Genomic DNA, 15438 nt, shown 5'->3' with positions numbered 1-15438 from the left:
ATGTACTGCTAGGTAAAATCTTCCAATGTTGATAAAAAAGAGCACTATTTCTTGACCAAAAGTAGACTCTGTGGTAGTAGGTCTGTCAGACTCTAGTCAGTCATTAGAAAACAATCCAGTTGTATGCAGACAGAGTAATCGTTCTGGATAGGGTTTCGAACAGGTCTCAGGAAGTGAGTCACTCAGCCTCCTTGAAAAGTGAATGGAAGCTGGAGACCTGTTTCCTGAGACACCTTTGAAATCTTAGCTTATGTTACAGTATGGCTGTTATCCAGCCTTAACCTGGGACATTGAAAGGGTTTTCTTTCTCTTTTTCTTTCCTTTTTTATTCCAAATTAAAAGTATGAGAGCCTAAAGTGCATTTACACCAAAGCAATTTTCCACTGACTTAGCCATATAAAGAAGCCTTGTAGTAGGTATAAATACGATTTATACTCACTTTCAGACTCATTTCCACCACCTGAGTGGTGTGAAGCAACCTTTGTTGAAATCAGATTCAGGTCTACACATTCCAGAAAGCAGCCAGGTTGTGTTGCTCAGACCTGCTGCTGCAGAAGCAGAAACTGTTCTGCTCCAGCTGGCAACAGGGCAGCAGGGTTGCCTCACTATCCAAACAAACTGTTCAGTCTCTCTGTGTCTTTCCAGCATCCATTCTACTTGAGAACATTACATCACTATCCAGGAAGACCTTTTCAGTCTTTGGGAGAGTTCTTTTGGTTCTGAGGAATAGAAAGACAGAGATAGAAAAGAGAGAGCAGGTGAGGTACTTGGGTACTCTTTCTTAAGAAGTCATATAAAGGATAGGGAAGTATAACTCAGCTAACAGTTTCTTAATTTTCTAATAGAGGGTTTACAACTGGGAGTAGACTACTTTAGGAAAATATCCTTAATTCCCATATAGGGTTTTTTTTTTTTAAGAATGCAGAGTGTTTTAGGAAGTATAAAAGATCCAAGATGGATCCAAGTTACCTCTTCTGAAAGAATACCATCTGGGTTAAGGGAGCAAAGCAAGGTTTTAGTTTTGTTTTAAAAGGGAAATTACTTCATGTTATGATTCATCAGTACGAGTTAATTTTCCTATTAGCATGTTTTACCTTAAAGCTATAATTTTATTTTAAAATCCGTAACAATACATCTGGATTGCATTCTGGAAATGAAGTTGATCTGTAAATATGACCTGAAGCTTTTGAAAACCAAAAAAATTCCCTTTCCATCATATTTGAAAGTAATGAACATCGGTAAAGTGCTTTGGCCTGCATTATTATTATAGAGTGCCTATAAGCGATTTCAATAACATTATCTAATTAATCTTCCTGAATTTCTGAGCTGTAGATAGAGTTATTTATTTAACTTCTTTTACAATTGAAGGACAATTAGAAACAGCTTGAATGACTTTCCCAAAATGTTGCCAAGCATCATTTACAGAGGCAGGCTTAAAAAAAAAATCTTTTCTCAAGTTCTAATATAATCACAAATTCCTCTTGTCAGTCTTATAATTATGAAGGAATGTGTCCTTTCAATTGACCTTCTTTTACACATAAAAATAAGCTCTGTTATGTTCTCATGTCTCTGCATTGTGCAGCTCTTGAAAGTTCTGTGACAATTGTGTGTCTCCTCAAAATTTTAAAAAGATCTCAGACTGTCATGAGGGTGCTTGACCTTTGCCAGTAACCCAGGTACTCAATGCATCACCTCACTGCCTTCCCGACGCGCATATAAAACTGTGTGACTTTATATTTCCTTTTCCAATTACTCACAATCTAATTTAAGCTGTGTTTTGCAAGCACTTTTTCATTTTCCCAAATGACAAGTGTATTAGCTAAGACTGTCAGCCAAGCTGCCAGCTCTCCCAGGCAAGCCCAGCACGCTGTGACCTCATGCATGCAGCATGCAGGACTGACTAGGGGCTCCTAGGAAACAGATGTGAAGCCTGAGCCCTGTCTTAGCTGCCTTGGTAAGCATGTTTTATGATAAACTTTATCTCATTATGGGAGGGAAGGGGGAAATTTTGGTCAAAGTCCAACTCTAGAGCTTATGTTGAGGCTGAACTTTTCTGTTCTCCAAGTCTGCCATATCAAATTAGGGAGAATAAAACCGGCTGCTTGCCCGATTATTTATAACATCACAGGAAACTTGGAATGACTTATTAAGGATGGAAATAGTTCTCTTCCCTCAGAAACGGATCTTTCTTTGCCAAGATACACAGTGACTGACTGTGTGTAAGAGTGGTACACAAATACCTTCCACGTTGAAGGTTATTAAAATATACCTGGCCTCGTTTATCAGCACTTACATGATATGCATTTATCCACACAAAATACCTAAAAAAAGGCTCCAGGGAGGCCTGCTCAGTGTTTTTAGGGGCAGAAACAGATCTAACAGTAAAAAGAACCTAACAAACCAAACCCACAAATCAGTATGCTTTTTGTATCTTTGACAGTGTGAACGAGCCTTTAGCATGGACCTTGACAAATATTTTTGTACAAGTTAATACTCACTGAACACATTGGCTTTTCATTAAAAAATAGTTATTGGGTCTGTCCCCTCGAATATTACAAGAATAGATCTTGTATGCAGGACAGCTTAAGGAGCAGGAAAGTTTAGTCTGATGGTCATAAAAGGAAATTTTGTGTTGGATTTAATTTCTAACTCACTCAGTGACCATATGGGTAGTTACCTCACTGTTCCAGCACTCTTAACACAAGTCAACAAAACTGACCTACAGGTGTTGTGAACCAATCTTGATCAAGAGTTTTGATTCAGAAAATGTGAATATCTTATTTATGAAGAGGACTTTAAAAGGGAAAACAGTACATAGTATTTTGAAAGGGACCTGAATAGAATGAGTGGCATGGACTAGAACCCATGTCTTCATGGCCCGGTAATTCTGGCTTGGTACTTAATGACAGATAATTCACAGGGAAAATCTGAGAGAGAAGGGTGAAAGAATCCAAATTTCATGGATGAAATGAAATTAATTCTGCCCATTTAAAAAATGTCACAATACTGCAAGTGCTGGCATCTCAAAAACAATATTCTGAAGGGTGTAGATTAGGACATCCACACGACCACGACAGCCCAAGTTAGACTACAATAAAAATTGCAAGATGAGTGCAAGTCTGTAGGTTTACAAGGAAGTGAAAGAAGATATTGACTTAGATATCAGGAAAACTATATCAACTATGGATTTCTTTTTTCTTATTACATATAATTATTGCTTTCTGAAGTATCTGTACAAATAACATGACTGTTGGTTTGTCTTATAACTTCATCCCTTGCTTCATTTGCTGGTAGCTTTGCGGAAGAGAAATCTTTCTAGAACATGTCAAGGTCATCGTCATCTATGTGAATGAAACTAATAAAATCAACTCTCTGTCCCTTGGCTTTTCTGCTCCTGCTGAAGCTGGTAGAGGAAGAGAGCCCACACAGAGTATAGAGCAGAAGCGGACTGATCCTTTATTTTTACATTTCATCTGCTAAATAGAGCTTTTTCTGGGCTTTTGATGTCCTTTAATTTCTGTCACTGGCCAGGCATTCTTTGAAATAACTGTGGAAAATCAGTTTGTACATTTTTCATAACACTAGGATCTAACTTCCTTTGCTTAGGTATTCAGAAGAGAAAGGCACTGTGCATACACTGATCCATAGGGCAAGGTTCAATATGTTTTATCTTCAACTTTCAAAAATCAGGTTAAGGGTTCAGTTCTTAAGTACTGGAGGGCTTCTCACTGACTCAGTGCCTCAAAATTAGATGTAAACTTGAGGAGTGAAATTCATAGTGCAGCATGGAACATGTGCACTTTCCAGTACAATCCTCAAGTGTTATTCATATCAGCCAACGTATTTGATGGTCGATAGCTAATCTATGCACTTGAAAATTTCAAGGAGGGAAGCATCTAAAATTTTGTTTCTTCTGAATTTAGGCACTTATGCATAGTCCAAATTAGGTTCTGTGGAACTAGGATTTGCAAATGCTTTCCCTGCACTTCTATATGTAAGTCATATGAAGTGTCAGCAGACAGCTCTCTCCTGCTTCTCTTTCAGAAGATAGCCAGCGAGAAGAGGGAGGAGGAGGGGGAGGAGGTGATATTACTAAACAGGTTTTGCATAACAGCCTTGCTGTGCAAGTACTTGCCGCCTTCTCCTGACCTATTTTTGAATGGAAGTGGCTGTGGGAGCTCTGCAATGTGCTGCCATTGCTGCTGCCGAGCGTGAAGCGAGCTCAGCACACCTACTGAGCCAGGACACTTGGCAAACCGAGCACGACACACCGCTTCGCATCCCACAGGGACTAGGTGTGGAGGATGTGCATTTCATTCAGCTGAGAAGGTGGCATATTTTGATGTGTGCAGAGACACACCAAGTTAGAAAACTTAGATGCCTTAAACATGCAAGTGAGTACATGGAGTTTTTTAGATCACCCTTCTGGATACGTTTAGATTACGGTATGGTAGGTGCTTAAGTGTTGCTTTGGATTTCACCTTGGGTTGTTTGGACATTGCCTCTGTGTAAGAGTTTTGGTAATGTTATTTTTTGAGTGTCTAACTAGCATTGTGTAACAATGTGTTGTAACAGAGAAGCAATAAAAAGCCTGCCTTGAGAAAATTATTGTTACTCTGTGTTCTGGAACCTGATAAAAGTTTTAAACCAGATTAGATTTTACCCAAAATAGCAAGATATACATAAATTATAAGGGAAAAACCACCATAATTTTTTAGTCCCTGAGCTCCAAAAGTTCTGCTTTTTTAATTCTGAGATGCTTCTGTACACCTTACTTGTGAGTTTCTTGTTTGCTTCTTTGTTTTGTTTGTGGTTAGGTTTTGTGTTACTTGTTTTTCCTCAGATGCTGTACATCATTCTCTTAATGTTTGTCACTGTCTAAGCAGGTAAATGGTAGAATTCTATTTTCTGGGATATCTCACAAAAATATATTGACAAGAAGGAAGCCCATAAGAGAGAAACGAGCATAAGGAAAAAGTGTAGAACTATTTCTGTCTTTCCCCATGGCTTAAGAATGGTCTTATGTACTCAGAGGCTCTTATGAATATCTTTATAGCTTTTAAAAGGCTACAAACACAAAGGGTCAATCCTTAAAGGCTAACAAGATGGATACTGGGAAAGTAAAAAAGATGCAGATACACCTGTAAACTTCTTTACCAGTAAAGGAAATTATTAATTCTCTCCATTGCCAGGTTTCCTCAGTCTAATTGCTTCTCAAAAAACTGAATCTCCTCATTCAACACACAAAATCTCAGCCAATTTTTCTTCTTTCTTTACCTCTTTTCTTTTCTTTTTTTTTTTATTTTATTTTATTTTTTCTTTGCATACTTTTTAAGACTAAGCTGAAGACATGCAATGTCATTAAGTGCTATTAGAGCACCTTGAGTGGTTTGCCATGTGGAGCTCTCAAGTACGCAGACCTCAAAGACCTCAATCCTCTCAGGTCCCTCAGCTCACAGCTCTGTCTGGCAGACAGAATACAGCAGATGCTGAGACAAATAAGGGCAAGAATATTTGATTGCAAGCAATTGAGTTATCCCTATTAAATGAGTTCCCACAGGCAATAATTACTTGTGATTTTCTGCCTCCATCATAAGGGTGTTGAATACTAACTATGCATAAGCATGAAGAAAATAAAAGGCTGATGACTATCTGTCCTCCTTGCTCATTGTTTTTAATAAGACATGACACATCATAAGCACAAGAATCAACCCTGACCCCGTTTATGGTGTGGTGGTTCTTTTTCATGCCTCCCCTGATGTCTGGTCAAATTTGTAGCTTGTGGGCAATACTCTATTAATCTCCAGAGATGGTGGCGTAGATGGACTCCTTTTGATGAAACAAGAACTTATTTAAACTACTTCAATCTTGAAGTGAAGCCAGTTCCAAATTTTGTTGGAGTTCTTAAGACAGTTTTTAGCTGTTAAAAAATTATATATAGGGAGAAATTTATATGCATGTGAATAAATACATATTCATACTCACTTTTATTTTTGCATATTTGAGTTCCAACTGGCCTTTTTTTGGTATATCTTATCCAAACAGAAGAAGGAAGTTTCAAAAAGTTTTCAGAAAAGCCAGCTGTCACTGCATTTCCTGAGCATCTCCACTGTGATCCCCTGGGTCTCTGGAATACTTCTTGGGTCACAGGGGGACATTCCATACAGGGCACTGAACTTTCTGCACAGATTATCAGCAGTCTTTACATTGAGTCTGGTTTAGAGATATTTTTAGATATCCAGAAGATTAGAAGATGGGAGTGAACCATATTTTGTTTTCTCTTGTACTACATATATCCATTTGTGTAGCTTGAAGCTAGGAAACAGTAGCTAAGCTGAGGAAAACTGAAGGAAGCAGTATGATGTTAGATGTCCGTGAATACAGAGACTCTTCTAGGAGAATTTTAGCCTTGCTCTTGTTCCCATATTTCTTAAAAAATTAGTATGTAAATGATTTTTTATCCACAAAATTAGTATGTAAATGATCTTTTATCCACAAAATATTAATTGCCATGAAAAATATACCTTTAAATAATATATTTAATCACTCCCACCTTATTTCTTTCCAGTTTTTTTCCACCTTCTGTTGCAATCATCACTCTTAAGTTAGTTCTAGAGAGAGACAAAAATAAACAAGAAGACCTGGAGATGTGTTGATGCTCTATGATGACACATTCCCACTTATATAAGTGTCACAGTACTTCTTTCTTACTGTGACATTTTTCTTAATAAAGGCAGTGGTTTTGTTGGAAAATGTGTGCATGCTTATACCAGGGCTAAATTTGTTTCTATTTATATGGCACAACTGCCATAGCAGAGCATGCTGTGTATACCAGCACTACACTGATATGGAGTTTGTGAGAAGAAACATGCTCTGGATTTAGAATGTGAAAAGCAGCTGAGGAGTTCACCACAAGGCAGGGGTGTGAAAACCTTACTTAGAAGTTGTTTTTTTCCCACTGTGTCCTCCCTGCAGCTGATGGAGTAACAGAGTTGTAATGGTTTGCTTACAGGCAGTCAATTAGTCACCTACAGCTACTCCACAGGGCGTAGATTTTATGAGTGGCTTATTCATAAAGTCTTACCGCACATTTTGCTCTAATGTTCACCATTTCTAAACATCACTACATTATTTATTCCAAATCTTTACACACTTATGCAAGGTCTTTGTTTCCTTTTCTGCCCTCTCTATTATCAGGGTAGATTGTCATAGACTGACTTGTGATATCCCAGTCTAGCACAGAGGGCATTGTTTCTCTGCACTAGTTGTACTAGAATTCACAGGTTAAAGGGTCAGTTTTGAATTGAGGAACTTATAGGAAGACTATAAATCTGAAAGATTCAGTAACATTGAATTGATATCATGAATCCTGATGCTGGTATTGCACTGTGTAGTCTTGAAGGGACAGTATTGTTGGAGATCTTTTTAAAGAGAGATCAGTCTAAGCTTCTGACAATTCTTGAAAACTGAAAGCCAAATATTATGTTACACCTTTTCCATATGATCAAGGAGTGAAATGTAAAGTGTGTATATGTACATTATGTACAAATGTATGTACAAAAACATTTGTACACATATATGCATAAATTATTTTAAACCAAGGAATGATAGTTACTATCCTTACTATCCTTATCCCCAAGCGTTTGAACACAATTCATAGAGTTAGAAGTACATTTATACATGGCCTATTCTGGAAACAATTTTAACTCTTTTCTGATCCATGTAAATGTAGATATATACATGTATGTATATACAAAGAGATAGCAACATAGAGATAAAGAATAGGTAATATTTTAGAACATTTTAATTATTAAAATATAAAATAACATAGGCAATAATAGGAAAAATCAGGATTGTCCCATACATCATGTCTTAACTCCTCTTTAACTGCTTCTCATGTCCCCCACCTCCAATTTGTACATTCCGGTCATTGTAATCCCTTATCAACACTTTTCCCTCTTATCCCCACCCCCATGTCCTTCCCCTTCTTTCTCCTGCCCTTCTCCCACTGTGGTCTTTAGAGCGGAATGTGGGTGGGAACAAGCTTAGGCAGCAGGCAGGCAGACGGCAGGAAAAGGCTGTATATACAAATGTGTCCCAGGTGTCCTAACATGTCCTTGCCACACAAATGGTCACACTTGCTGTTGACAGGATGACAAACCTCAGCCCAGAATCAGTGCCTGTAATAAGGCAATGATGTCACTGCATCAGTCTCTTTGCAGACTTTTGTGAAGAGGGAGTGCAACTTTGATATGAATGCAAACAGCTGTAAGAAGTATTTCATTTCATAGGAAGATAATTTAATGTAAGAGATATTTTCTCTGTCTTTTCTGTCCCTTTTTCCATATTTAATATAGCTTCTTTGTACTATTGATTAATCATTTACAAATAATCTTATTCATCTCTATAACACTAGGTAAATAAATATGTTTAAATACAATGCATCTGTTAATAGTCACTGGGGAGTCTTTTTAAAGAGTAATAACTATCTCCAGCTCATGAAAGATTAAATGTCTGGCCAAAAAATTTTGGATGTTGACCTTCGGATGTTGGCACATCTATTGTTATTACACCTACATTTGCCAGGTTCCATAAAACACTGCCAGTCTCTGCACACTCACCATGCATTCACCTCACTCTCCAAGGAGAAGTGGCATTTTATAGCATCTATTACACAGCAAGGAACACATATGAGAATTTTGATAGGCAGATATGTAAAAATATATATGTTTGTACACATACAGACACACAAAATATATTTATTTAGGTCATTTATTCATTTAAAAAAAAGGCTTCACAAGGAATCAATACAGAAAATATGTTTCCTAGATTAGTTATCACTTTGTGGCGCATTGTTTAACACTATTGTTTGTTTCAGAATGGAATGTGTCTACAGAAGTATAGCTGTTATTTAGCTTAAATATAACCTCATACAGTAATTTTTTTAGACAGTGCCACTCATTAACTGATTTTCTATGAATCAGGAACAGGGTAGTAACAGGGGAGTTCAGAAAAAAGATGCAAAGGGGATAAAGATAATAGTACCACACTGCAGTCCAGAAAGAATACGCTGGATGTTTGAGTTAACATGTGCTACACATTATCAATGTTCTCCAGGCTGCTTTTGCCTGAGTAAGTTCAGAGTAGGAGCTACATTTCACAGCTACTCTACAGGATACAGAGCACAAACCTCTAATGCATGCCTGTGAAACAGTGGCTTGGACAGAATCCCCACACCATGGCTGCCTGGAATAGTGGGATTGCATTTCCACAGATTTATCTGTCAAGAATATTCTCATTTTTTTACAAATATATTTTAAGGCTTTGATTCCTAGGACAGATCAGCATACCTTTGGCCCCTGTAGAGGGCTGCCAGTCACATGGATGCTGGATTCAGTTCTGCCCAAAGATGGAATTTCTGCAGCATTTTAAGCCTTTCCAGGGAAAGGCTTGCCACGTGTGCTGGTATCTTAGTGGCATTTAAGTAAGTGCAGACACAGCTTGAACCTAGCAGAGCAAACAGCAGAAAGAGGGAGCTGTATGGAAAGATAAAGTAATTCTCTAGTCTATAGCCCAGCAGCAGGTAGGGAGACTGAGCACACCTCCAAATGCAGTCACACACAGCTCAGTCTCTCAGCTGTCAGAGCAATAGGTTTAGAGCTGCTCTGTGAGGAACTTACAACTTGAAGGTCAGAGGTGAAGATGATGAGGATTGTAGTATGCTGAAAGTATCTTTGTCCCAAAAGTGAAAAATAAGGAAAAAAAAAACCCCAACAAAGCCTGACTTTTTTTCTTCCCAACAGTGAATTAGGTGACTCTTTAAATTCCTAATACATATAGCTTTAAAATGTGACAACTTTATTCCACAACATATTTAAGAATCTGTGCTGGAAGATTACTCTGCATCTCAACAGCCTTCTGAGCAACCCAGTCCAGTTTGCACAATGCACAAGAATAGATACAGTTTCATTAGAAGGATAAAATCCTTCTGGTGTGTTTGAAATTATCTCCCAGAACTATCTCAGTGTGTGAAACTGAGTTTATAATCAAGTTTCTTAACTGTTCTGAGAAATGTTAACATTTTCTACAGAATGTATTTTTTCGAGATTAATGAGAATCTTTTAATCTTTGAAGTTTTTAACTGAAATGGAAAATCTATTTTGAAAGCCCCACCTAGACCACCTCTGTCTTCCAGAGACATTCTACATTGCCATGCATTCACTGAAGAAATGATAAGGTAACATACTCCTGACAACTCTGGTCCAAACTTTTTACACACATGGGATTTTCTGTTCATGCATAAAAGAAATAGCTGGACAGCCATGAATTTTGAATCGAAACATTCAATTACCCTGACTTTCCGCAAACTATTTTCTGCTCTATTGTGTTCTGATATAGGGAATCAAACCAGATATCCTTTCTGGAAAAAAGCCCAAGCAGAACCAGACTGGCTGACATAATTCACAGGTTTCCAGTATACACTGAGTCTCCTGCACACCAGTTTCACTAACAACTTGGCATGCATTCAGTGGTGGCATCATTTGAAGGGATAGAGACTCATAGGAAAATTTTTGTACTGGATTCTGTTTCCTGAAGCTGCTTTGCTTAAGGGATCAGTGCACAGGCTTCCTAGAGTTTCCTTTAATTGTTTGTGGAGATCTGTGTTGCAGCTACTGAACAAAACCACTGCAAAACAGATAACTTTATTGGGCTATGATTTATTTTGACATTTTATTTTATGATTTATATGTGTAACCGACCCATTGTATTTAACTCTGTGGTGGCTAGGCTGTGGGTAGTGACTTCCTAGACCAAATGTGACAGGCTGTCACCACAGACTACTACCAATCAAAGTTCTTTGGCAGATCAGTCAGTAGCAGTGTTTACTTCTGATACTATGATTGGAGACATGATATCTGCACTGCAGTCATGGGTGAGCTCTGCTTCGTGCATAGTTTGGAGATAAATGTATTGAGCTGTCAATGTTGTAATGTCAGCTCTATTAGGTGGGACTGATGTTTAGAAACAACTGTAAGTTTTGGGGAAGACTAATTTGCATAGTCAATATGCCATCAGAATGTCTAGAAGTCGCACTACAGCAGATGCTACTGCTGCATCCTTCAATGTGTTTAGAAAACAGCTTGCAACAATTATACTAAGCAATACAGTGAAATCTTCCCTCTTGTTTACTTAATCACACTCTTGGAACAATGGTCCTTCAGGTCTTTGGGTCTTGTGCACCAGGACCAAAATCCATGCAAAACATCAGTGTAGAAGTGAAATAAAGGAGGAGGATTCTGATTTAACCAGTAGGGAGGGATACAAGACAAAGATTTATGTAACTAATACTCACACATCTCCTCAGCTTACCATTTCATTATTCTTCTGCAAAGGCTTTAAGCTTCTGACATTCTGCTGGCTATTTAATTTATTTATTTATTTAAGTGTCTAAATGTTTGGGATTATGTTTCAAACTTCAGTTTTGCAATCTTTTTGCCATATTTTTCAGCTGGCTTCACTCAGTGCAATATTGGTGCAGTAAGTATATCATCCATCTTTAAAACTGCTTAAAAAGAAAAGCTAAAAAAGGCAATACAGAAACAGGTAAAGGTTTCACCTCTTCAAAGAGCAGATAATTTCTGACTCATAACATCATATCCCACTAATAGCACTTCAATTGTTTGGAGAGGGTTTGGCCAACATTCTAAACAATGATAACCTACATTTGCCAGCATCAAGTAGGTCAGATGTGAATTGAAGTACCCACTAGAGACTACTGCCCTAATCTTTTTTCCCCTTGGAAAGTCCACCATTAAAGCACTTCAGAATGGTTCTTGTCACCGTAACTCACTGGCTTACTCTCAAGGACCTGTCATTGTCCCAGAGTTTCCAGCCAACTTTTCTCTTGAAAGAGAAAATTGGTTGGAATTTCCTGATTGAAGTTTAAATTCAGTCTGAAAGAGATGACATCAGTTTTTTTTTGTTTGTTTGTTTGGTTTTTTTAAGAATGGTTTACTTAAAGAAAAGAATGTATCTAATACTTGTAAGCTGTTGTGAATGTGAAAAAAAATATATTTTCAAAGCAAAATATGGTTAACATGGTCCTGTGTCTACTACACCTAAAGAAAAGTTGCCATTTTCTTTAATGTCATGGGATTAAGTTTTATTCCTCATTGACCACCACGGATTTAAAGACAAATTCTGCCAATTTGACTAGCAAGAAAAACATTGGAGGAGACGAGGGGGAGCTTAATTCCTACTGGCTAAGCAAAGCAAAATCCATATGAGGTGTTTAAAATAAATTTGCTTATTTTTTTTATTATATTTATTATTTTTATTATTTTTATTATTTTATTATTTTTATTATTTTTATTTCTATTATTTTTATTTTTATTTTTATTTTTATTTTTATTTTTATTTTCTTTCCTACAAATATTCTAGTGAACAGATTTCACTAGAACAGCATAAATTTAACCCACATTACAAATTATTGGCAGAAAACAGATATCTTATTCACACTCTGGATTGTTCACATGAGGATTTACATGCTTGTGTCAAGTGTGGTAACTCTGTTTTAGTCTGTCAGTGGCCTAATGACTCAGCCTACATTATGACAAGCAAGTTTTTCTCCATAGCTTGATAACTGAGAAGAAAGTATGTGTCTAAAAACAAAACTATTTATCTAACAAAAGTTAGAGAAAGAAAAATGACAAAAACTTCTCACAGATGAATGAGCATGTTGCTCCAAAGAAGCTCCCAGTAGTTTTATCTCAATTTAGGCTTATTTTAGCATGTGTCAAAAGTACAGTCAATTCTTCTCCAGGATTATGCATGATGTTAACTACCTAGATGACATGTCGTGAGTTTTCAAGGTTTTTTTTTGCTGCTGAAGAAAAAGGACTAGGTGTTCATCTGTAGTGTTCTAGCATGGAAGGGATTGTTATATGTTTTTTGGTTGGGAGCACTGCTTATATTGTTTAGTTTTCAGCATCTCACTTTTGGTACCAATCAAGGGGCTTACATTTTTACACAGTTAATTGAGCAAAAAATGAGGTACTGCTTCATAACACATTCCAGAATTTGAGAATTAGGACCTTTGTCTGAAAGAGGGGGAGGATTAACCTATGTCTTTGAATTTTTTATGCCTAGGCATATTAGATAAGAACCTTAATTATGAATCTATGTACAGGTGGTATTAGCATTTCTGCATAGAGCAAGTCCAAACACTTCCCTTTAAGCCTGTTGAGATGCTCTTGTGCGCCCAGGCAACACAAATGGATTGACCAGGTATCAGCAACCCCTATGAAGAGGCAAACAAGTTTTATATAAGCTGCTAAGAAAGAGCAGCTTATAGGTAGGTAGCTATGAACTCTATATTGCTGTTCATTACAGGATCCAAAGAAGTTCCCCATGTTCCTATCATGGGACAATGCCTAATTGCATAATTATGCCCATGCAGCATAGCTGAGCATGCTGCAAAGATCTCTGAAGTGATGCCACCCTGATCATATATACATGATTAGAGACGTATTTTTGCTAGTAATTTATATCTGTCTCTAAGAAAGTGTTTTTTCAACAATCTTTCAACAAGAATATGCTTTCTCTGATACTTTTATATATAGAGAGAGAGATTTAAAGGTTTTTAAATCTGCAAGTTTGGGTCAGTTCTACAGCCCATTATACGGCTGATATATAAAAAACACCTGTGCCTGATTAAAGAGTGGGAATAATGCGGAATATCATCCTGGCAAAAACAATACATAGAGGACTGATGATAGCAAAAATATATATATTATTCAGATTAGAAATGGACAGAGAAATCCAGACAGTAGATATAAAAATGAAAATATTTAAACAAAAAAGCATCTATTCAAAAGTGGTTCCATAAGTTGCTTGCAGACAAACTGCAGACAAACTGTTGAGCTCATAATTTAATATTAAAATATATAAATACCAGATATATTTGAAAAATCAGTGTGCTATTAGCTTATTCAGAAACAGAAAAAGAAAATAAATTTAAAATATTTAGTAAAAGTGGCTTACTAAGCTGTCATGCTTCTTAACTAACACTTTTGCAAGCATATTTCTAGTTCTACTTTGTCATTGAGAGAAATCTTGTTCTGGCAGGCTCAAATATATAATGATCAGGATGTTCCTTCATTATTATTGAAGGGATTGAATACTTAAAATTTTACCTATTAATGAGGATTTACTATATGTTTTTATTTTTAGTTTCATGGTGTCATCCCAGTGTAATGTCTTAAGAGAAAGAAAGTTAACATTTGAAGAAAAAAGGCTTGGTTGGTTATGGGTTTTTTTGGTGGAAAAAATAGCAAAGGTTACAAAAAGTAGACAAGCTTTAATGATCAATATCTTGCTGAAAGGATATTTTATCAGAAATACTGTTCATTTTCTCTCTCTCTAAGCCTTTCTTCTGTTGGTTTTAAGTTCCACAAATAGTCAAATTACCATAAATGTAGAGGACCAGCCTTTCACCTTTCCAGACAAATAGTTTTGCAAATTGGTAGGAGTTCTGAAATGGTCGTCTTCAGTGCATCCTTTCAGTGACGGCATTTTGATGCTTCATCTTTGATATTTCATGACAAGTTGGTGTATATATGTATGTATATGTGTATCATAATGACTTGTTATTCCCTACCACAGATCTAGATACAAAAGTCTTTTGAGCAAGAGCTGAAGAATGTAGGAGCTCTCAGTAGCAATTTAAGTAAAAGCAATCTTTCTGGGAACAAAATAAAGGTGGTAAAACCTCATTTTTAATTTGTGACATGTAGCTAAACAGTCTACATTTCTATTTTTTCCTTGATATTTGGGGTTGGCTTCCTTGAACATGAGGCATCTAGGTTGCTGTGTAGCCATAATTCTTCCTAAAAGAATCCTAATCTTTATGTCTAATTTCTCAATTATATCATTTGAGACATAGACATTGCTTATATTATTCATCACATGCATTGAAAATAATTGAAATATTTCCAAGGAAGTTTTGAGAGCCAAATACCAAAGCTTGAGGGCTGGGGAGAATCATTTGTAAATTGCAGGGATGCAGCATCAAGCTAACAAGCAAGGAATTAACCATTTTAGTGTGCAGTACACCAGAGAGGGTGAGAAGCACAGGAGAAAGCAAAAGTCATTGCATGTTAAGTACTGAACTAATGAAAGTTGTCATATCATAATTTCTGAGAGGGATGGGGTTGACTTCTACTTTGCATCTGGCATATAGTTAAATCTGTGTGTTATTGTACCTTACTCATGCAAATCTAAGTGGAAATAAACAAATAAAATTCAAAATTCTTTGGAAGACTCATTTCACAGAGTTCTGTTTTTCCTAAGCTAAAGAAGTCATATATTCCATTTATCTCCTGTCATTACTGATTACTTCAGCACTTTGGATAACATTTAAAACCAGGTAGTTTATAA

The 15438-nt window shown here is 36.7% G+C and overlaps 1 long non-coding RNA gene across 1 annotated transcript in view; it reads left to right on the top strand.

Moving 5' to 3' along the window:
• Nucleotides 1-15438, top strand: part of LOC146436078 (uncharacterized) — a 113065-nt gene that overhangs the window by 81324 nt on the left and 16303 nt on the right. The window lies entirely within an intron of this gene.

This window comes from Lichenostomus cassidix, chromosome 5 (genome assembly GCF_008360975.1).
Source record: "Lichenostomus cassidix isolate B80296 chromosome 5, HeHo_3.0, whole genome shotgun sequence".
Taxonomy (NCBI): Eukaryota; Metazoa; Chordata; class Aves; order Passeriformes; family Meliphagidae; genus Lichenostomus; species Lichenostomus cassidix.
The sequence above is the reverse complement of the archived record's forward strand: the minus strand, read 5'-3'. Positions and strand labels throughout refer to the sequence as shown.